Source organism: Pelophylax lessonae (genome assembly GCF_965119305.1).
Source record: "Pelophylax lessonae genome assembly, chromosome: 1".
Taxonomy (NCBI): Eukaryota; Metazoa; Chordata; class Amphibia; order Anura; family Ranidae; genus Pelophylax; species Pelophylax lessonae.
In genome coordinates this window covers 22,899,754-22,922,776 of record NC_138768.1, presented here as the reverse complement: position 1 = coordinate 22,922,776, position 23,023 = coordinate 22,899,754, and the positions used below count along the sequence as shown (strand labels likewise).

The 23,023-nt window shown below is 42.7% G+C and overlaps 1 pseudogene across 1 annotated transcript; it reads right to left on the bottom strand.

Moving 5' to 3' along the window:
• Positions 1-2,625: 2,625 nt before the first annotated feature.
• On the bottom strand, positions 2,626-20,788 carry LOC309569116 (vomeronasal type-2 receptor 26-like; annotated as a pseudogene). Its single transcript has 3 exons — positions 20,522-20,788; positions 19,791-19,914; positions 2,626-3,468 (listed from the first exon to the last, which is right to left on the bottom strand). The product of its transcript is annotated as a vomeronasal type-2 receptor 26-like (transcript).
• Between the last annotated feature and the right edge of the window lie 2,235 nt (positions 20,789-23,023).

Sequence of the window (23,023 nt, the reverse complement as noted above, 5' to 3'; positions counted from 1 at the left end):
TACATAAAAAGATGATCCACACACCAGTAGTAGCTCTTAAAAAATCGTCACCTTTATTCAAAAACCACAGTACACAACTGCTGATAAGATCAGTTGATGGGTTTCAGCCTATAATGCCTTAATCATAACTACATTTAGACACAAAACTTTGAAATATATAGAGGCCCTACATATCACAAAATCAAATATAGTATATACTAGGGAGTCCCATGTCTGTGCCACTAATGTTCATAAACTACACAATAATAGTATATATAGAGAAAAAATAAACAATGAAAAGTTAGTGAGAGTGATTAAAAAAGTTATAAAGAGACCAGGAGAGATGCTGGAGAGAGACAATGTATTGTAGGTGCAGATCTAGATTCCCATCTCAGGTTCAACCCCTGAGGCAATCTAGAATTGAGTCTTAAAAGCCCACCATGCCTCTCTTCCCAGTAACCTTCTCTCCCTAGCACCTCCTCTAGGTGAGTGAGACAGCTGTTCTATTCTTCTAAAATGAAATGAGGAAAGATCACCCTGATGGCGTTCCCTAAAGTGGCGTGTTGCTATGGAAGTATTTTTAACATTTAAATAACTTGTGTCACAGTAGTGTTCCCCTATTCGGGCTCTAAAGGGACAGGTGGTGAAGCCCACATGCTGTAGATTGCATGATATACAATTAATCAGATAAACTACAAAATTTGTGCCACAGTTTACATATTGTTGTATGGTAAACTCCTCACTCGTAGCCATGGCTATAAAAGTTTTTGCCTGGCACACTCAAATGACAGTACCTACAAGTCTTAATATTACAAGGATAGTTCCCAGGGTATGCCAACCAGGTGGGCTGGCATTACTTGGATGAGAAAATATTAGGTGTTAAAGCATTTCCTAATGTGGGTGCTCTTTGACTGGAAAAGCACCAGCCTGCTTGCGATATCCCATTTAAACCTTTGTCTGTGTATAATATAGGCAAATTCCTTTTTTTTTATTTTAGTTATTCGATAATATTCTTGAGGAAAATGTAGTTACAAAGGTAACATTGTTTCTGATAGTATGAGGTTGCCTTTTCTATTCCTGAACGTGTCTACTAGCAATTCCTCTCTATTCTTCATCAGAGCTCTTTCTAGTCCTTAATGTATATTGGAAATGCTACACCCTCTCTTTTGTAGGCAATGATGAATAACCCTACATTCCTGTTTAAAGGCTTCATCTGTTGAACAATTACATCTAGCTCAAATAAATTCCCCATAAGAGATGGCATTGATGGTGTGGGATGGATGACAACTAACTGCACACAATGTTGTATTGCCAGAGCATGATTTTCTGTAAGTACATGTTGAAACGCTGCCTGTGGTAGAATCGCTCTGCAGTGTGAGGTCAAGAAAGTTAATACTAGAATTGTTGTGTTCAATTGAAAATATAGATTTAGCTGGTTGTCTTTAAGATACTCACAGAATTCATGCAATTCTACAGTGTCACCATCCCACACCATCAGGAGGTCGTCAATGTAGCGACCATACCAAACATTCTGTCTAGCAAAACAATTGCTGGGGGAGAACAAAAAACATTCCTCCCACCTGTCCATGTAAGGGTTCATCATTGATGGTGAAAATCTGGCACCCATCAATGCCCCACAACAATGGATATAGTATACACCATCAAAAAAATAATAATTACGAGTTAATAAGAACTCAACACTCAATAGAATAAACTCATGTAATTCTAGAGAATAAGAGCTGTAATGCCGAAGGTGACACTGAATTGCCTGCAGTCCAGCGCTGTGGAGAATAAAGAATAGAGCGCCCTAACATCCAAAGTGGCCCATACATAGTTTGACACCCATTTAACCGATGTAATATGGGATAGAACTTTGCTGGTGTCCCTAATGTAACCAGGCAGTCTTTGGACCAAAGGTGCTGATATACCCATTCTCCCAAACACTCAGATAAGGAGACAATTCCAGCTACAATAGGTCGTCCCTGCAAAGGACATTCTACCTTATGAATCTTGGGGAGATGATGGAAGACCCGCACCATAGGTTTGTCCACAAAAATATATTCAGCGGTTTTAGAGGATAAGACACCCATATTTCTACCCATCTGTAGATGTTTAAAGAGGATTGATTGAAAGATTTTTTGGAATTATTGGGTAGAGAATTTTATACCCAACTATTTCAAGCCTCTGTGTTTCCGTTCAAATGAGTACATAGGTCTAAGATCCCTAAACTCCCCCTGGGAAATGGGGATGGTAAATATTTCAGACGTTTCTACATTATCCTTTAAATTTGAAATCTTGCCTTATTTTTTTTTTTGCTCCATTAGGATAGTAGGCAGCGTTTGTCTTGGGTTAGATACATAGAGCATAATATCATCTGCAAATACAGACACCTTATTTTCCTTAACATCTATTTCTATGCCCTTTATCACTTAATTGGCCCGATTGATATTTTATTATTGTGATTTTAATGATGTGAGGAGCACTCAGCTCTCTATAAATGGTTATTTCTGTCACATTAAAGACAAATTACATGTTTTACCCAACAATCAAACTTTACTGTATTTTACTAAATATTGTTAACATATATTTTATGTTAACTGCTTGTCTGCAGAACATGATGTCTGGAGTTGAGATAGGGTTTAACCATCAAAACATACACTTTGGAAAAAATATAAAACCCAATATTCCAGCACTGGAGGTCAATATGGCGAATATCTCAACAGCCACCATGTATTTCCCTCTGGTGCTCAGATAGGCCGGGATCATGGCAATCCAGACACTGCAGAACACCAGCATGCTGAAGGTGATGTACTTGGCCTCATTAAAACTGTCCGGTAATGTCCTCACCATGAAAGCCAGAACAAAACTCACAGCTGCCAGAAACCCCAAATAACCCAACATAGAGTAGAACCCAATAACTGACCCTTCATTACACTGAATGAGGATCTTCCCAGGATAGGAGTGCATGTCATACTCTTGGTAGGGAGGGGACAATGACAACCAAATAACACAGATCAAAACTTGGACAGAGGAACAGGTCAGAACTACAACATTAGCTGCTTTAACTCCCACCCACTTTGTCCATACACTGCCGGGTTTGGAGGCTTTAAAGGCAATGTAGACCATGATAGTCTTGGCCAGAACAGAAGAGACAGCGATTGAGAAGAAGATTCCAAATAAACTTTGTCTCAGCATGCAGGTTATATCCACAGGACGTCCGAGGAACAAGAAGACACAGAGGAAGCTCAGCAAGATGGAGATCAGGAGGATGAAGCTCACAGTCCGGTTATTGGCTTTCACAATGGGTGTATCCCAATAACAAATGAAATACAGCTAAAGTTATGACACAAAGGAATACAGCTACTGACGATAAAACTAAAACCAGCTCATCATTTTCATATGACAGAAACTCATGTGTCTTGGGAATACATGTCATTTTTTTCTTGTCCGGCCACTCTTCATCGGGACATTTATGGCAAATTTCACTGTCTGAAAATTAAAAAAAAAGATACATTTTTACACGGAAGCCTTTTTTTATTAAAAAAGAAAACTTATCATTGGAGAAATACTTTGGCTGTAGATGGGATGTCATTCTGGTCCAATGATTTTGGTGCTTTATGGGTCTCTGACTGGAACAAATATGCAGAATGTGAGCAAACTTCTATTAGAAAATGGGTGAAATCTTAGGTGAAAGTTGAGTGATTTTTGAGTAAAAACATTGTTAAATAGACCCTACTGTATGTTTCAAACTTCTGAGCACATTTCTATTTGGTCAGTATAACAGAAGTTTGATATAATTGAATTATGTGATAATAAGTTTGTGTAATCCGGTTATGGATCCATTCAAAGAAATTTACATATAGTCAGTCATTACTATTAGCACTGTTAGTTGCTATTGCTTCTTTATTGCCCAATCACAGAATGGGGTGGGCTCTAGACCAGGCTGTATTGCCTAACTGCTGTGTATTCTGCAAGTAGGTAATAGATACCTGGATCTCTGGGTAACAATACCAGAAATTAGCTAAATTGAGAGTTTTTCTATACTTCTCAATTTGTAATTTTTAAAAATTAATGTTATTTTTTTGTAATAATACATTGGGGTCCAAGAAGACTGTGCAATTCATGTGAACTTTAACCACTTGCCTACTGGGTGGGCACTTATACCCCCTTCCTATCCAGACCAATTTTGTGCATTTTACTACTCTCACATTTTGAATGACAATTACTCAGTCATGCAATACTGTACCCATTTACAATCTGTGTCCCTTTTTCACACAAAAAGAGCTTTCTTTTGGTGGTATTTAATCACTGTTTTTTTTGTGCTATAAATCTAAAAATAATGACCATTTTGTGAAAAAATAAATTTTTCTTTGTTTCTCTTCTACATTTTGCAAAATAGTAATTCATATGTTTGGACCAAATTTACACTGCTACATATCTTTAGTTAAAAAAAAAAATAAATCTGTGTATATTATTTGGTTTTTGTGAAAGTTATAGAGTCTACAAGTTATGGTGCCAATCACTGAAAATTGATCAAACCTGATCACATCTGATGTACTGATCTCATTTCTTGATTTTCTTGCAAAATAAAGAATTGTTTTCACAAAATTGACATATTAAAAGGTTATTTCCATCACATGGCATATGCATACTTGCAACTACACCCCAAAACACATTCTGCTACTCCTTCTGAGTATGGCGATTCCACATGTGTGGGACTTTTTCACAGTCTAGCCACTTAGAGAGGCCCAACATTCAGGGAACACCGTCAGGTGTTGTAGGACATAAATTACACATCTCATTTCTTGACTATACTTCTGAAAGCCTTGGAGCACCAGGACATTGGAAATGCTCACAAAATTACCCTTTTTTTTAAAGAAAAGTTTTCTATGAGGCACATTGAGTCTTTTGAACATGTCATTTTTTTACATAAGTTTTTGCAAAATGTAGAAAAAAAGATGAAAATGCATTTTTTTTTTTTACGCAAACTTGTCCATTTATAAGATATTTATAAAACATAACATGTACAAACCAAAAATTACACCCCAAAATGCATTCTGCTACTCCTCCTGAGTATGGTAAAAGTATCACATGTGTGAGATTTTTTGCAGCCTGGCCATATACAGAGGCCCAACATCCAAGTAGCACCGCCAGGCATTCTAGGAGCATACTGTATATTACACATCTAATTTTCTGACAAACTATCACAATTTTGAAGGCCCTGGAGCACCAGGACAACGGGAACGTCCTCAAAAATGACTCCATTTTGGAAAGCAAACACCCCAACGTATATTCTGTGAGGCATAATGAGTCTTTTGAACATTTAATTTTGTTCCATAAGTATTTGGAATATGTAGAAAGAAAATGAGATATTTCCAAAACATAACATGTACATACCAAAAATTACATCCAAAAATACATTCTGCTACTTCTCCTGAGTATGGTGATACCACATGTGTGAGATTTTTTCACAGCCTGGCCACATACAGAGGCCCAACATGCAAGGAGCCTCATCAGGTGTTCTAGGGACATAAATTACACATCTAATTTCCTGACAACCTATCATTTTTGAAGGCCCTTTATATTTCTAACACATAGCATATACTGTACATACCAAGAATTACACCCCAAATTATATTCTGCTGAGCAAAAGGTAAACAAAATATTATCTGTGGTTTTAATAGTGCAGTTGTCCACAGAGGAGAGCATTGGTCCTGGCAGCAGGCCGAGACGTAGTCAGTGAAAATGAAAGCACTTGTCCAGGCAGCAAGCAAGAATATTATCAATAGTCAGAATAGGCAGCAGGCAGAGATATTGTCAGCACAGCCAAAGCATTAGTCCAGGCAGTAGGCAGAGATGTGATCAGCAACAGCCAAAGGAATTGTCTTGGCAGGGACATGGTCAGCACAGCCAAAATATTGGTCCTGGTAGTAGGCAGAAACATGGTCCATAGTACAGGTAGCAGGCAGAGGTGGGTGATCAGTTCCTGCAGCAGGCAGGGGCATGATTGCAGTAAATCAGCAGCAGGCAATAATATCAGGCTTAGGGCATCAGGTAAGGCCTATGCACAGGATAGAGGCATCTCCCACTATAATCTCCTTGAAGCCTCTAATCTCCAGACCTTAATGCAGAAATTACAATATCCAAAGAAAGCCAAAAAATAATTTTCTCCATCGGGAAAAACAATTCTGGAGCCCCTCACATATGTTAGACCCTTGTGTACTGCAGTAGCAGAGCAGAAGATCAGTCCAAGCGGCAGGCAAAAACATTGTCAAGTAACAGGCTGAGGTCACCTCACCGGGAAGGCAGAAACGTGGTGGATAAACCATTTAGACGGCAGGCAGAAGCATAGTCAATAAACAGGCTAGGGTCAGTTCACGTGTAAGGCAGAAACGTGGTGGATCAACAGTGTAGACGGCAAGCAGAGGCATGGTCAAAAAACAGGCCAGAGTCAGTTTACGTGGAAGGCATAAACGTGGTGGATCAACAATGTAGATGGCAGGCAGATGCCTGGTCGATAAACAGGCTAGGGTCAGTTCACGTGGAAGGCAGTGGCATGGTTAGTTGAGGCAGCAGAAAAATGGTCAGCACAGATGTTGGGAATGGGGAAATGGTGGGCTGTAAAAAATATGGGCTAATTTCTTAGGAATGTGTAAAAATGTCAGAAGCATTCTCCAATGCATAGATCGTGTTGGGAGGGACACTGAGGACAATGATAGCTGGTATCTCTTCTAACTCCTCCTTTGCTGCATACGTAACTTTTTTGGTGTCTTCGGCCTGCTTCTGATGGTGGAATGCTTTCCGGGAAATGGCGCTCATGAAGATGCTAACAGTATCAGAGTGAAGGTTACTACATGCCGGTGCGGGAATGTGTGCGGTTTACACGCACTTCTGCACCTGAATATACGTGAACCTAGCCTAAACTTTGGGCACATTTTCTAATCTGGTTCATTAAAGCTTTTTGTGAAACTTGGTTGAAAGTTGTGTGATTCTTTTGTAAAAACATTTATAAATAGAACCTTAAATGTACAAAAAGAAAAACTTAAGTTTTTTCATCATTTATGAAAAATATTGCACTACGCTTTATTTAAACAGGATAATCTTAACTCCATTAGGACCACCCGCCGGCATGGTACTGTGGATGGACAGCTCCTACAGGCACAGCAAAGTACCTGTATGTCACTGCTTTATTCAGGGTTAAGAGCATGCGCGTCCCCCCAAAACCCCCCCTACTGACTCCAGCTGTGACTGGACCCAGCAGGATTTCATCAGCAGGTCCCAGCCAATGATTCAGGGCTGAGACCTGCTGATCAACTAAGTCCAATCACAGCCCAGAGCCCTGTGTTGACAAACAACACAGGGCCCTGTACAGGTGAGACAATCTTTGTTTCCTCTCCCTGCAAAAAGATTTGCAGCACATTTTACACACATTAACACTTGTTAGGTGCACACTTATCCCTTTTATTACCCTGAGATGTTAACCCCTTCCCAGCAAGTGTCATTAGTACAGTGCCAGTGTATAGTATTAGCACTGATCACTGTAGTGTAACTGGTGATGTGAGTGTCAGTTACCTAGCTCCCACCAAGCATCCGGTAGCGTCAGATTTCCCACCACACTATCACAGTCCCACTATAAGTCTCTGATCACCAACATTACAAGTATAATTATTTAATTAGTTAGGTATACAGTGAGGGAAAAAAGTATTTGATCCCCTGCTGATTTTGTACGTTTGCCCACTGAAAAATAAACAATCAGTCTATAATTTTAATGGTGGGTTTATTTTAACAGTGAGAGACAGAAAAACAACAAAAATATCCAGAAAAACACATTCCCAAAAAATCATAAATTGATTTGCATTTTAATGAGTGAAATAAGTATTTGACCCCTTCGCAAAACATATCTTAGTACTTGCTGGCAAAACCCTTGTTGGCAATCACAGAGGTCAGACATTTCTTGTAGTTGGCCACCAGGTTTGCACACATCTCAGGAGGGATTTTGTCCCACTACTCTTTGCATATCCTCCCTAATTCATTGAGGTTTCAGGGCTGACATTTGGTAACTTGAACCTCCAGCTCCCTCCACATATTTGCTATGGAATTAAGGTCTGGCTAGGCCACTCCAGGACCTCAATGTGCTTCTTCTTGAGCCACTTCTTTTGGTGCCTTGGGTCATTGTCATGCTGGAATACCCACCCACCACCCATTTTTTAATGCCCTGGCTGAGGGAAGGAGGCTCTCACCCAAGTACAGCCCCATCCATCATTTGTAAAATTGTCCTGTCCCCTTAGTAAAAAAAACACCCCCAAAGCATAATGTTTTAATCTCCATGTTTGATGGTGGGGGTGGTGTTCTTGGGGTCATAGGCGGCATTCCTCCTTCTCCAAACACGGTGAGTTGAGTTGATGCCAAAGAACTCAAATTTGGTCTCATTTGACCACGACACCATTCCTCTGAATCATTCAGATGTTCATTAGCAAACTTCAGACGGGCCGGTACATGTGCTTTCCTGAGCAGGGGGACCTTCACGGCGTAGTGTGTTACCAGTTGTTTTCTTGGTGACTATGGTCCCAACTGCTTTGAAATCATTGACAAGATTCTCCTGTGTAGCTCTGGGCTGATTCCACACCATTCTCATGATCATTGAAACTCCACGAGGTGAGATCTTCCATGGAGCCCCAGACCGAGAGAGATTGACAGTTAGTTTTTGTTTCTTCCATTTGCGAATATAAGCACCAACTGTTGTCACCCTCTCACCAAGCTGCTTGGCGATGATCTTGTAGCCCATTCCAGCCTTGTGTAGGTCTACAATCTTGTCCCTGACATTCTTGGATAGCTCTTTGGTTTTGGCCATGGTGGAGAGGTTGGAAGCTGATTGAATGATTGCTATTCTGGACAGGTGTCTTTTATACAGGTAACAAGCTGAGATTAGGAGCACTCCCTTTAAGAGAGTGCTCTTAATGTCAGTTTGTTACCTACATAGAAGACACCTGGGAGCCAGAAACCCTGCTGATTGATAGGGGATCAAATACATATTTCACTCATTAAAATGCGATTTAATTTAGAACTTTTTTAAAATGCGTCTTTATGGATATTTTTGTTGTTATTCTGTCCCTCACTGTTAAAATAAACCGACCATTAAAACTATAGACTGATCATTGTCAGGGAGCAAATGTACAAAATCAGCAGGGGATCAAATACTTTTTTCCCCCTCACTGTAAAGAAAAAAATCCAGCATACTGTATATATATTATAGTTTGTAGACACTATAACTTTTACACAAACCAATGACTTTACACTTATTGGGATTTTTATTTTCTTTACCAAAGACATTTTACTTTAAATTGATGAAGAAATGTATTTTTTTTTTTATTGATACTGTATGTTTTATCTTTATATGTTTTATGGGTTTTTTTTCAGAATTTTTGGTCTTTTTACATGTATATAATAGAAATAAAAATACCAGTGGTGCATATCTCACTAAATAGTTGGAGCTCACTTTGATTTATTAGTTTTTGCACTAGCGCGGTATTTTTCTTCTTTTATTTTTGGTGCCGCGCTAAATAGCAAAAAATAAAAACCTTACGTAGCTCAAGTGGTTAAAGTGTTACTAAACCCACAACAGTAAAATCAATCTGTATATGCTTAACCACTTAAGGACCAGGACCGGAAGATAATTGCTGCCTAATGACCAGGCCCTATTTTGCGATTCGGCACTGCGTTACTTTAATGTACAATTGCGCGGTCATGCGACGCTGTACCCAAATAAAATTGATGTCCTTTTTTTTTCCCCACAAACAGAACTTTCTTTTGGTGGTATTTGATTACCTGTGCGATTTTTATTTTTTGCGCTATAAACATAAAAAAGCGACAATTCTAAAAAAAAAAAAAAAAAAAAAAAAAACATATTTTTCACATTCTGCTATACAACTCCCCCCCCCCCCCAAAAAAAAAAAAAAAACAATTTTTTTTTTTATACATTTAGGCCAATTTGTTTTCTGCTACATATTTCTGGTAAAAAAAATCACAATAAGCGTATTTTGATTGGTTTGCGCAAAAGTTATTGCGTCTACTAACTACGGGAAAGATTTATGTCATTTTTATTGTTTTTTTTTTACTAGTAATGGCGGCGATCTGCGATTTTTTGCGGGGCTGCGACATTGCGGCGGACAGATCGGACTCCTAGCTGACATTTTTGACACTTTTGGGGGTACCAGTGACATTACTACAGTAATCAGTGCTATAAATATGCACTGTTACTGCAATAATGCCATTGGCAGGTAAGGGGTTAATACTATTAGTGATCAAGGGGTTAAATGGTAAGCCTAGATGAGTGATTCTAACTGCGTGGGGGGGGGGGTTGGGCTTGTGAGATCATCACAGAGACATGTGATCCTATATAGCAGGATCACATAGCCTCTGTGATCACTTCAGGGAGAAGGACAGACGGCTGTGTTTACATCAGCCGTCTGTCCTTCTCTGTCAGCGGTGGGAGATAGCGAGTGGCCGGCGGCCATCTGAGCTGCCTGTCACATGCACTGGCTTCCCGGCTGACAAGCGGGGGTGGGAGCGAGTGACGAGTCTCCTGAGCGAGTGACGTAGTACTACGTCGGTTTGCCCAGGAGCAGCCGCCTGCCGCTACAGCTCCAATACAGCTCCCCACCAAGGGCGCTGGAGACCCTAGGTACACCTCTGCCAATCAGCACTGTCCAGACAGAGGGTCCTAGATCCTGATAGAACAGCTCAGTACAGTATGAAAACTCCTCCTACATGCTTTATCATGAACTGATAGAAATCATAAGATTGCTACAGTATCTTACAAAAGTGAGTACACTCCTCACATTTTTGTAAATATTGTATTGTATCTTTTCATGTGACAACACTGTAAAAATAACACTTTTCTACAATGGGAGTGTACAGCTCACATTGAGTACACAGTGAGTGTAAAGCTTGTATAACAGTGTAATTTTGCTGTCCACTCAAAATAACTCAACACACGGCCATTAATGTCTAAACCATTGGCAACAAAAGTGAGTACACCCCTAAGGGAAAATGACAAAATTGGACCCATTTAGCCATTTTTCCTCCCTGGTGTCATGTGACTGGTTAGTGTTACAAGGTCTCAGGTGTTAATGGGGAGCAGGTGTGTTCAATTTGGTGTTATTACTCGCACTCTCCCATACTGGTCACTGTAAGTTTAACATGGCACCTCATGGCAAAGATCTCTCTGAGGATCTGAAAAAAAGAATTGTTGATCTACACAAAGATGGCCTAGGCTATAAGAAGATTGCCAACTGATGACCCTGAAACTGAGCTGCAGCAGGGTGGCCAAGATCATACAGCGGTTTAACAGGACAGAACAGGCCTCACCATGGTCGGCCAAAGAGGTTGAGTGCACATGCTCAGCGTCATATCCAGAGGTTGTCTTTGGGAAATAGATGTTTGAGTGCTGCCAGCATTGCTGCAGAGGTTGAAGGGGTGGGGGGTCAGCCTGTCAGTGCTCAGACCATATGCTGCACACTGCATCAAACTGGTCTGCATGGCTGTCATCCCAGAAGGAAGCCTCTTCTAAAGATGATGCACAAGAAAGCCCACAAAGACTTCCGGTTCCGGCGCCGAATGCTGTAGCCGCGTCTTCCCTCGGCTCCCACGGCAGGACTCCAAATCTGCTTGTAAAAACCCTCCGAGCACCTCCCTGAGACCCAAAACATCCATCCGCCTCCAGGTACTTACCTAGCCTGGTATCATACTGACCATGGACAAGTTCTTTGAAAAAAAACGTCCCGCGCGCCTGGCCGGACCCGCCGCAAATCGAGGCCGCGGTCTCGGCCTTCCCCCTGGAGATGCGGACGCATCCGTCATGGACACTGCTGCTCCTTCGGCTGACACAGTGCCATCCCTGGGGACCCACAATCGGACCGTATAGCTCATGCTGTGGTTGCGCTCCTATCCCCCACAATAACTGCAGTGGTGCAGACAGCCATAACTGCAGGGATGCAGGACATCAAAAAACAGCTTACCGAACATTCCCTTGGGCTGCAAGAAGTAGAATACAGGGTGTCCAATATAGAAGAGGAGGTATACCAATCACACAACTTTGAGCAAACTCAGGACAAGTCCAACCAATTAATCCTGCAAAATCTGGAGGACCTTGAAAAGAGGGCTTGCAGAAGCAACCTTCGTTTTATTGGGGTACCGGAATCTATGCCTTCTTCCACTATCCTTGACTTGTGTGCCAAGAAAATTCCAGAGGCCTTAGGCTTGCAAGGCATATGTGTGGTGGAGCTGGCCCACCGTATGGGGATACATTCGTCTGAGCGATCTACCCCGCGACCGATTATAGCAAAATATCTCAACTGCGCCGAAAAATCTGCAATTCTCCAGAGATTCAGACAGTCGAAATCTTTCCAGCTCGACGGAATGAAAATCCTGATCTTTGCTGACTACTCAGTCGAAGTGGCCAAAAAGCGCAAGGCTTTCCAGACCGTCTGCTTAAAACTTCACCAGCCGCAGATCAAATTTACTCTGGCATACCCTGCCACCCTTTGACTACGTTCACCTTCCGGCAAACAACTGTCTTTTCAGGATCCCTCAGAAGCGGAGTCTTTCCTGCGCTCTCCTCATGTGGTTGGTTCTGGTTCCCTGGCTTCCAAACCTTCCTCAGTCCCTCGTCCACTAGTCCAAAGAAGTCCCCGCAAGGATTCTCCTAAACGTCAGAAATACTCAGAAGCGGTCACCAGTATTCGTTCAAACCCTCATCGTTGAAGTCTTCTCACTGCGAGCTAAATATTCTTCCTTTTCTATGTTGCCATGGAGATGATTCTGGGCTCTGACCCCCTACAAATTTAAATTACATTCTGGGTCGCCATGAGCAGCCTAAGACTCACCCGCTTTGGTTGATTCATCTAACGCACTGTTGTGGCAACAAATTTTCTTTATGTGTCCTGTTATTTCTATGTTTTGTGCAGGCTCTGGCCTTTTATTAGTTGCAACATGCTGTCACTGTGGCAGCCTCAGGTAAACTCCCTCTTGGGTCAATCATTCTGCTGCTCTACACTATACCGTGGTGTTTCACAGAGGTAGATACCCAGGCATGCCCTAGTCTATGCCAAGGGATTGCCGCCTCCCACAGTACAGCATCCAGAAAAAAGAGAAGTCACACGATGCTTCCTGTGTATTTCCAATATTTTCTTTACTGTTTCTTGTCAATACTATTTTGGGTCGTTATCCCCACTCACACCTCACTGATTCCACCCCTTCACCTCCCATCATCCTCGCCAATTCACCTACGGTCATGCCGCACCCGGCTCCACGTACACCTGCCTTACCCTCCTTTGTCAGTTTAATTATACCGGCAATACATCCCTGTCCTCCTGACCCTCCATGAAATTTATTTCCTGGAATGTTAAGGGCCTGAGGTCCCCCATCAAAAGGATGAAGGTTCTGAGACACCTTAAGCGGCTTGGAGCTGACATCGCTCTCATCCAGGAATCTCACCTGCCAGCAAATTACTTTTTTCGTATGAAGAAACTATGGGTGGGTGCGGTTCTTGGATCAGCGGCGGTGGGGCGCAGAGCTGGTGTCTTAATCTTGATCCACAAACCCATATCCTGCGAAATATTGTCCCACAACTCTGACGATAATGGCCGATATGTTTCTGCTCATCTGCAGTTAAACAATAGAGAACTGTTGCTGATGAATATCTATGCTCCCAATAGCCCCGACCAATCTTTCTATCGGGAACTGTCCGCACCCCTTCTCCGAACTCCACATACCCCCCACCTGATCGGCGGTGACTTTAACTCTCTCATGGATCTGTTATTGGATAAATCTATGACTGGGTCTAAGGCTCAACAACACAATACCCCTGCCCTGACGCCTTTAGCTACAACCATGGACTCCCTAGGCCTTATGGATGTTTGGCACATTCACCGTCCCATTGATAGGGCATACACCTTTTATTCTCATCCCCACAATGTATTCACTAGAATAGATTACTTTTTTTGTTCTGATGCGGTCACCCCTAGGATTGAGGACCCGGAGATCCATGACATTGTCATATCCGATCATGCCCCTATTTCATTGATACTGGACCCCACGGATAAACAGAGCGATTCCCATCTGTGGAGATTCCCTGGATATCTGAATAACAACCCAGACTTTCAATCCTATTTAACACGGGCATGGTCTGAATACTCCATAGATAACGTTTCTCACATGTCCGAACCCAACCTTTTCTGGGAAGCTGGTAAGGCCTTACTATGAGGGAAAATTATTTCTTATGCCTTGGCATATAAAAAGTCCACTGCCAAACATTATCTCCAGGCTAGCGAACGCTTACGCCATGCCCAACTTACGCTCCTGTCCCAGGATTCCCCTGCCAATAGACAGGACTGGGCTAATGCTAAAAAAACTTTTGATACATGGGCGGAAAAACTTGAAAATGTAAAACGAGCACACTTTTCTGCTACGTTACACAAATTTGGTAACAAGGCAGGTAAGTTTGCGGGGCCCCTTACAAACCCACTCATATAGCATCCCTTAGAGACCCTACGGGAATGATAAACTCTACTCTGCAAGGGGTGAAATCCATTATACACAAATTCTATTCCTCTTTATACTCCCCCGATCCCTTTGATATCACCCAGGCCCGCTTCTTCCTTGACAAGACGACTCTCCCCACAAACTCATCTGACCACTTAGAAATGTTAAATGCTCCAATCTCCCTCTCAGAAGCCCAAGCTACCATAAAACTTCTAGCCCCAAACAAAGCCACTGGTCCGGATGGACTCACAGTGGAATTTTACAAATCCACACTGGAGTTTATTGCCCCTTCCTTGCTGGAAGATTACACCGCTATCTGGTCCGGAGGTTCCTACCCTCCCACTGGCAACCAGGCAGTTCTTGCAAAGAAGGGGAAGGACCCTCTTGAACCTGGCTCATACAGGCCAATTTCTCTTCTGAATCTAGGCGTAAAGATTCTATCGAAGATCGTTGCATCTAGACTTGCCCAAATTATGCCCTCCTTGATACACCCGGCACAATCCGGTTTTACCAAGGGCAGATCGGCTGCCTCTAACCTCCACAAAGTCCTTTTAGCTCTAGACCAAGCTAGGGTTCAATCGGTGGGTGATCTGGCGATCATAACCCTGGACGCGGAGAAAGCTTTTGATAATGTGAACTTTGACTAGCTCTCTATGGTTCTTACAGCTTTTGGCTTCTCGGGGCCTTTCACACATATTATCAAGACCATGTATACTTCTCCTGCGGCCAGGCTCTGGGTGGCCGGATCTCTCACCAATGAATTCCGCTTATTCAAGGGTACGAGACAGGGTTGGCCTCTGTCTACACTGCTCTTCAATTTAGCTCTGGATCCCCTTTCTAGGTACCTCCTGGAAGTGGCCCCTCTACATGGGATTATGGTAGGTTCCCGGGAACTTCGCATATCTCTTTTTGCGGATGATGTGTACTAACTTTTACCCGAAACCCCTCATTGGATATGCATACGATTGTGTCCACCTTCGACAGATTTAAACTTTGCTCGGGTCTTAGGATAAATTATGCCAAAAGCAAAATTCTTCCCTTGGGCTCCCAATCTAGACTGGCATGGGCATCCTCCTCCCCTTTCACACTGGCATCCAATCATATTACATATCTGGGCATAAAGATAGGCAAAATTCCCTCCTCCATTTACACCCCACTTTTCCAGAAGCTTTACCAGGAATTAGACAGTTGGATGGATCTGCCTCTTTCGCTCTTGGGAAGATGCCACTTAGTAAAGATGGTCAGCTTTGCCCGACTTTTATACCCGCTACAAACAATTCCCTTATTGATCAAGCACAAGGATACCAAGCAAATCAATAAAGTCATTTCTAAATTTCTTTGGAAGGGTAAACGACCATGTATCTCTTTCTGTCTCTAAGCATCTGTCAATAATGGGTAATCCAAATTCTGTCCTCGGGCTACACTCTAAAGTGTTTGGCATATGGCACCAAAAGGACCTTATAAACTTCTCTGACCTCTGTGACCTCAACTCAGGAAAACCACTGGCGATCAGGGATATATTGGAAAACTTTAACCTGCCGGTATCACACACCTTCTCTTTACTTCAATGCTTCAGCTTTCTCCAGTTTACCCGAAAGGTGTAACGCTCCTGCGTTTTTATATGGTGTGGATTTTCAGCTGCAGAAATAGTTCCACGTCAGCAGTCATGTAAGAGATATGCTGAGACACCATTCCCAACCTCAATGACTCATCATGTGTGGAAGGTCTTATTTCAGCCAGTAAATACACACAATTAGCAAGCTGGTTCTTAGAGTGACTTTATGCATGTGGTAACAAAATGATGAAGGTTGAGTGGAGGTGGTAGGTGATAGACACTTGAAGGTGAGACAGTAGCAGATGGATGCAGGAAGGTTTAGCAATGTTGTATGATAGCAGATGATAGAATAGCAGGTGGACATACAAAAGAGATCAACCCAGTGCAGAAAAGTAGCAGTAGTCTCAAGAGCTAGCAATCTAGTTTATGCAGATGTGATAAACAGTCTCTACTATGCAGAGCTAAATAGTGTAAGCTTAGTATAAGTTTATAGAGAATTCCTCTGTGGGGTACTTAGCACTATTAGCGATACAGCCGAAGGGTGGTTCAGGAGAGGCGGATGATCCAGTAGCGGGATACAGGGATCAGCGCAGCGAGGTTCCGTCAGCGAAGTAAGCTTGCAAGCATGGAAGCTTCAAGCAAGGTTAGCATCCAGATAAGGGTGTTTGAACGAACACATGTGAGTGAGAACCGACGCCTTAAATAGCCATCTAGTCCGGCGCTGAGTGATGACAGCTCCAGTCTTAAAGGTGTATGCGCACCTTTCCAAAAGTAAATGGTAGGGCGCATACACTTGTGGAAAGTGTAATTTAGGGTACCAAAGGTACCGGAACATTACAAAAGGACTTACTCCAGAGATTTCAGGACCCGCTAACGGACCCCTTACTGGCTATCGGGAAATACAGCACATCCGCTATTTACAAACCATTCCAGCGACTTTCCTCTTCCTACCATGCCACCACCTCAGCAGCCAACTGGGCTAAGGACTTCCCGATAGAGGACATAGTGCCAAAGATCTTTGTGGGCTATAACAGAACTATATGCTTAACACCCAATGAGGTCTGGAGGGAAACGCAATTGAAGATCCTACATAGGGCTTATATCCCTTTCCTCTCTAACAAGGACAACCCACACAGCAGTGTCTGTCCACTCTGCAAATCCGACAGACCTAGCCTGCATCACAGGTTTTGGTCCTGTTCCTTCATATCCATGTTCTGGGACCAAATGATCTCATTCATTAAAGGGATTACCCTCATTCAGCTCCCGAAAGACCCCCTCCTGCTCATATTCGGCTACTGGGACAAGCAAGTTCATATATGGACTAACCGCCCGCCACCTCATCCTCACACCTGGATTCTAACTTGTTTACTTGTGGCTCATAGAGTTATCCTTGCAAATTGGATATCTCCGGTGTACCCCTCCGTATCGCAGGTCCATCGAGAACTTCAGAGCCTTCTATCCAAAGACCAAATTAATACAGACTTTAATTGTCAGTCATCCTCTGACCGCTTTACTGACAAATGGCAGGATTTTCAGGATTCGCTACCCAGGGATGTGACATCTGACTTAACTAATGGGACATTCAAATATTCGCCCCCTGGCTAGGGGTCAGTCACTGTAGGCCCCTGATTTGCTCCTGTTCTTCTCCCCTCCCCCCTTCACACCCTCTCCTCCTTCAGTTCCCTGTTCATTCCCTCCCCAAATGTGGTTCAACTTACAGGTGATTAATACAGATCCATCCAACTAGGATTCTAGTATGTATGCATTAGTGTCTGGACCTTATATTGCTTGTACTCGTTCAGAACCATTGCCTGTAGCCCTGCTAATGCCTATTCAAAAATTGTAAAATGTTGTTTATTGGTTTCATGCTTTCATATGTACCGCTGTTTGGTGTTAATAACGTTTATTAAAAAAAAAAGCCCACAAACAGTTTACTGAAGACAAGCAGCTAAGGACATGGATTACTGGAACCATGTCCTGTGGTCTGATGAGACCAAGATAAAGTTATTTGGCTCAGATGGTGTCAAACGTGTGTGGCGGCAACCAGGTGAGGAGTACAAAGACAAGTGTGTCTTGCCTAAAGTCAAGCATGATGGTGGGAGTGTCATGGCCTGGGGCTACATGAGTGCTGCCTGCACAGGGGAGCTACAGTTCATTGAGGGATATTAAAAAAGAATAGCGCGCAAATGCAAAAGAAATTACTACCAAATCTCAAGAGTCCATAAATAAAAATGGGGGTTTGGTCCCACCATATGGCCATATCGTGCTCAAGCCCACAACTGCGTCAAAGTACCCCATTATCAGTGGGTCCTACACTATCCATGAAAAAGAGATGAATCCAGCCCTTCTAACCCTTGGAGACAACACTCCTTGCTGGGAAAAATGTGCAAATGCACTACAGGGGACTCCTCCTATATCCATTTGATGGTGGACACTGATAGGAGGAGTCCCCTGTAGTGCATTTGCACATTTTTCCCAGCAAGGAGTGTTGTCTCCAAGGGTTAGAAGGGCTGGATTCATCTCTTTTTCATGGATAGTGTAGGACCCACTGATAATGGGGTACTTTGACGCAGTTGTGGGCTTGAGCACGATATGGCCATATGGTGGGACCAAACCCCCATTTTTATTTATGGACTCTTGAGATTTGGTAGTAATTTCTTTTGCATTTGCGCGCTATTCTTTTTTAATATACATGTCTTTTGGTTCATAGCTGCAGCAGCTTTGGAAATACATGGGTATGCTCCCCCAAATTTTTTGCCTGTTTAGTTCATTGAGGGAACCATGAAAGCCAACATGTATTGTGACATACTGAAGCAGAGCATGATCCCCTTCCTTCGTAAACTAGGCCGCAGGGCAGTATTCCAACATGAAAACGACCCTAAACACACCTCCAAGATGACCACTGCCTTGCTAAAGAAGCTGAGAGTAAGGGTGATGGATTGGCCAAGCATGTCTCCAGACCTAAACCCTATTTAGCATCTGTGGGGCATCTCCAACTGGAAGGTGAAGGAGCGCAAGGTCTCTATTCTCTAACATCCACCAACCCCGTGATGTCATCATGGAGGAGTGGAAGAGGACTCCAATGGCAACCTGTGAAGCTCTGGTGAACTCCATTCCCAAGAGGGTTAAGGGAAAATAATGGTGGTCACACAAAATATTAACACTTTAGGCCCAGTTTGGACTTTGCACTTAGGGGTGTACTCACTTTTGTTGTCATCTGTTTAGACATTAATGGCTGTGTGTTGAGTTATTTTGAGGGGACAGCAAATTTACACTGTTATCCAAGCTGTACACTCACTACTTTACATTGTAGCAAAGTGTCATTTCTTCAGTGTTGTCACATGAAAAGGTATAATAAAATATTAACAAAAATGTGAGGGGTGTACTCACTTTTGTCAGATACTAAATATACTACTGATGAGAAAAGGGATTTAGCTGATTATTTGTAGGAGACCAGATATAGTGACTGCAGGCTCCTGGGTTTTATTAACACTTTAGGTAATTTTACTTTTTACTGTTTCTATATTTATTTTTAATTTATATACTGTAAAAAATACTGTTGTGACGTAGATTGTACCTTTTCAAAAAGTTATCATTAAAATAATTTGTTATCAAATAAAAAATATAATTTTAAATTCTAATACATTACAGCACAATTATGATTTTTGATGGTTTACATTAATTTACATTGATACCACAAACAACAAACTCTAACCTGTTCTGTTGGAAATTTCTCCTTTGTCACATGGAACACAATTGTAGCAGCAAGAGTGAATCACTTCTTTAGGGGCTTTACGATATCCAGGAAGACACTTCTCATTGCATTGAGACTGTGGAACCTCAACAAATAACAGAAACCATTATTTCTTATTAAAATACATGAATATTGTGTAAATCCTAAAAGAAAAACACCAGTTTGTAAAGTGTAGTATTACTGTAATCTATATTTACATTCAGGATGAGATTCAAATTCAGGTCAACTTTAATTTTTCAGGATTCCAAATTTTGAATTTATGTTAAATTTGTAGTTTTATCAACAGTGTCCGATGAAGCCTTTTGACAATCTGAGGGTGCTGGAGCACCCATCCCTTCACTATAACAGGATAGGCTTAAAACAACCATAGTTTAGTTGGTGCTGGTATAATTAGATAAGGGATCCTCAAACTTCAGCTCTCCAGCTGTTGAGGAACTACACATTCCACGAGGCATTGTAAAACTCTGACATTCACAGCCATGACTAGGCATGATGGGAATTGTAGTTCCTGAACAACTGGAGGGCAATAGTTTGAAGACCCCTTAGAGGACACGGAGAGCAAAGCAAAAATTAGCTAGGGAGCAGCAGCGGTGGAACCTGATTGATGAAAAAATGGTTGATAATGAGCAGGGGCACTTTGAAGAGGACCACAGGAAAAAGCTGTCTAAAATAATTTCAATGGCACAGCAAACTCTGGTATAATAGCAGAGCTTGATAGTTTCTGAGCCTTTATTTAGTGTCTCAACAGTCTGCTGAAGATAAGAAGCAGCAAGAACACCAGCCACTGGGGCACCATGTGCAACTGAAACCAAATGCAGTTCTACCAAAGAGCTTGGTGGGACCGCACATGGCAGAGAAAAATCAGCAGCAACAACAATCTCACCCTCAGATCCTGCATCTCCTCCTATGCCACAATCTTCTGGAGCAGCGGTCTCCAAACTGGGGCTGGATGTGGCCATTTGCTTGACTTTACCTGGCTTTTGGGGCACTAATCCTCCCACTGATACAAGACATTATTCTGCCTATTGACACCAACAATGGGGCACCATTTCTCCCACTGACACCAACAATGGGGCACCATTTCTCCCACTGACACCAACAATGGGGCACCATTTCTCCCACTGAAACCAACAATGGAGCACTATTTCTCCCAATAATACCAATGATGGGGCACTATTCCTCCCAATTTATAAGATAAAAGAAAATCAGCGCTCAGTTCCTTTAAAAACGATGGACCACTCAAAATAAATAGATAAAAATTGAAGAGAGTTGGTGATCAATAATAAATATAGATCCAGGTGCTTGTACAGATAAACGCACAAGCCAGGGAAGATAAAACACTAAATATAAGATGATATATATATGCCGACTTTAAAAAACAATCAAGGGTAAAACAATTCTACTATCCTCAAGGGTATCTTAAAAGGCTGATAATAAGAGTGTAGAATAAATATGGGCGCAATAATAAATAGGTGACGATGATATTCTATATGTAAACAATAAACAATGATGCCAACTAATTGGTATGGTGATGTATCAAAAAGTGATAAAAGGGTGACAAGAAGTGAAAATATCTTTAAAAGATGTGCAGCAGTAGTTCAGCTTCTTATGATAATATTAAATCAAAATCCAGTGGTGAAAAGCATATATAAAAAAAATATAAGTCCCATATAGTGAATACCAATTGCCAATATAAAACGTAATGTTTATAGAGTTGAGCGGACACCTGGATGTCCGTGTTCGGCGGGTTCCGTGTCCCGGACTTTTTCCAAATTTTACCGGGACACCGAACCCCATTAAAGTCAATGGGGACCCGAACTTTCAGGCACTAAAATGGCTCTAAAACACCAATGGAAAGGGCTAGAGTGCTGCAAATGGCAGCAAAAGGTAGTTAAGAGCATGGTGAGTGCTCTGCAAACAAATGTGGATAGGGAAATAACTTAAAACAACAAAAAAACCCAGAAAAATAAAACAATGTTCTTCATCTGTGAAGGACAAGGCCCATATGGAGTAGGAGGGAGGTTGAGGTGGTGGTGGATGTGGCGGCCACGGTGTAGGTGGAAGCGGCGGTGGAGGAGGATGAGGTAGCCAACACTGCTTTTTTTCAGTCATTTTAAATGAGGGTACACCCCAAAAGAGTGAGAACGATCAAAAATAGAACAATGGCTGGGTAAGGTCGGTATCCATCTCTATTCTGCACAAGGTACGGAAAAGTCCTGTGGGATCCATGCCTGGTTCATTTTAATGAACGTGAGCTTGTCCACATTGTCTCTGGACAGGCGGCTTCGCTTGTCTTTGATAACGCCCCCAGCCGTGCTAAATACATGTTCAGATAATACACTGGCTGCAGGGCACGCCAGTACCTCCAAGGCGTAAAGGGCAAGCTCAGGCCATGTGCCCAATTTGGAGACCCAGAATTTGAAGGGGGCAGACCCATCATTCACTACATGGGGTGTGCACACATACTGCTCCACCATGTTGCTGAAATGCTGCCTCCTGCTAAGACGTTCCATATGAGCTGCTGGTGCTGCTGTTTGTTGTGGCGTGCTGACAAAGCTTTTCCACATTTCGGCCATGCTAACCCTGCCTTCTGAGGTGCTGGCGGTGCCCTGGTTGCGTTGGCGACCTCTTCCTCCTCCTCCTCTGCCTTGGCCTTGTGCTTCCACTGTGGCCCCGCTGTCAGGTGGGAATGCCAGCAGCATTGCGTCTACCAGCGTGCGCTTGTACTCGCGCATCTTGCGATCGCGCCCCAGTGAGTGAATTAAGGACGGTACGTTGTCCTTGTAATGGGGATCCAGCAGCGTGGCCACCCAGTAATCAGCACAAGTTAGAATGTAGGCAACTCGGCGGTCGTTGTGGAGACACTGCAGCATGTAATCGCTCATGTGTGCCAGGCTGCCCAGAGGCAACGAAAGGCTGTCCTCTGTGGGAGGTATATCGACTGTGTCCTCTGTATCCCCCCAGCCACGCACCAGTGATGGCCATGAGCTGGCCTGGGTGCCACCCTGCTGTGAACATGGTTCCATCTCCTCCTCCATCTCCTCCTCCTCATCCTCCAGAACTGTGCCCCTGCTGGACAATTGTGTCCCTGGTGTTTGTGGGTGCAGGAACCCACCCTCGGAGCCACTTGCGAATGACTGCCCTGAAAGCCTTGGAAATGTTACCTCTTCATCCTCCTCCTCCTCCTCATCCTT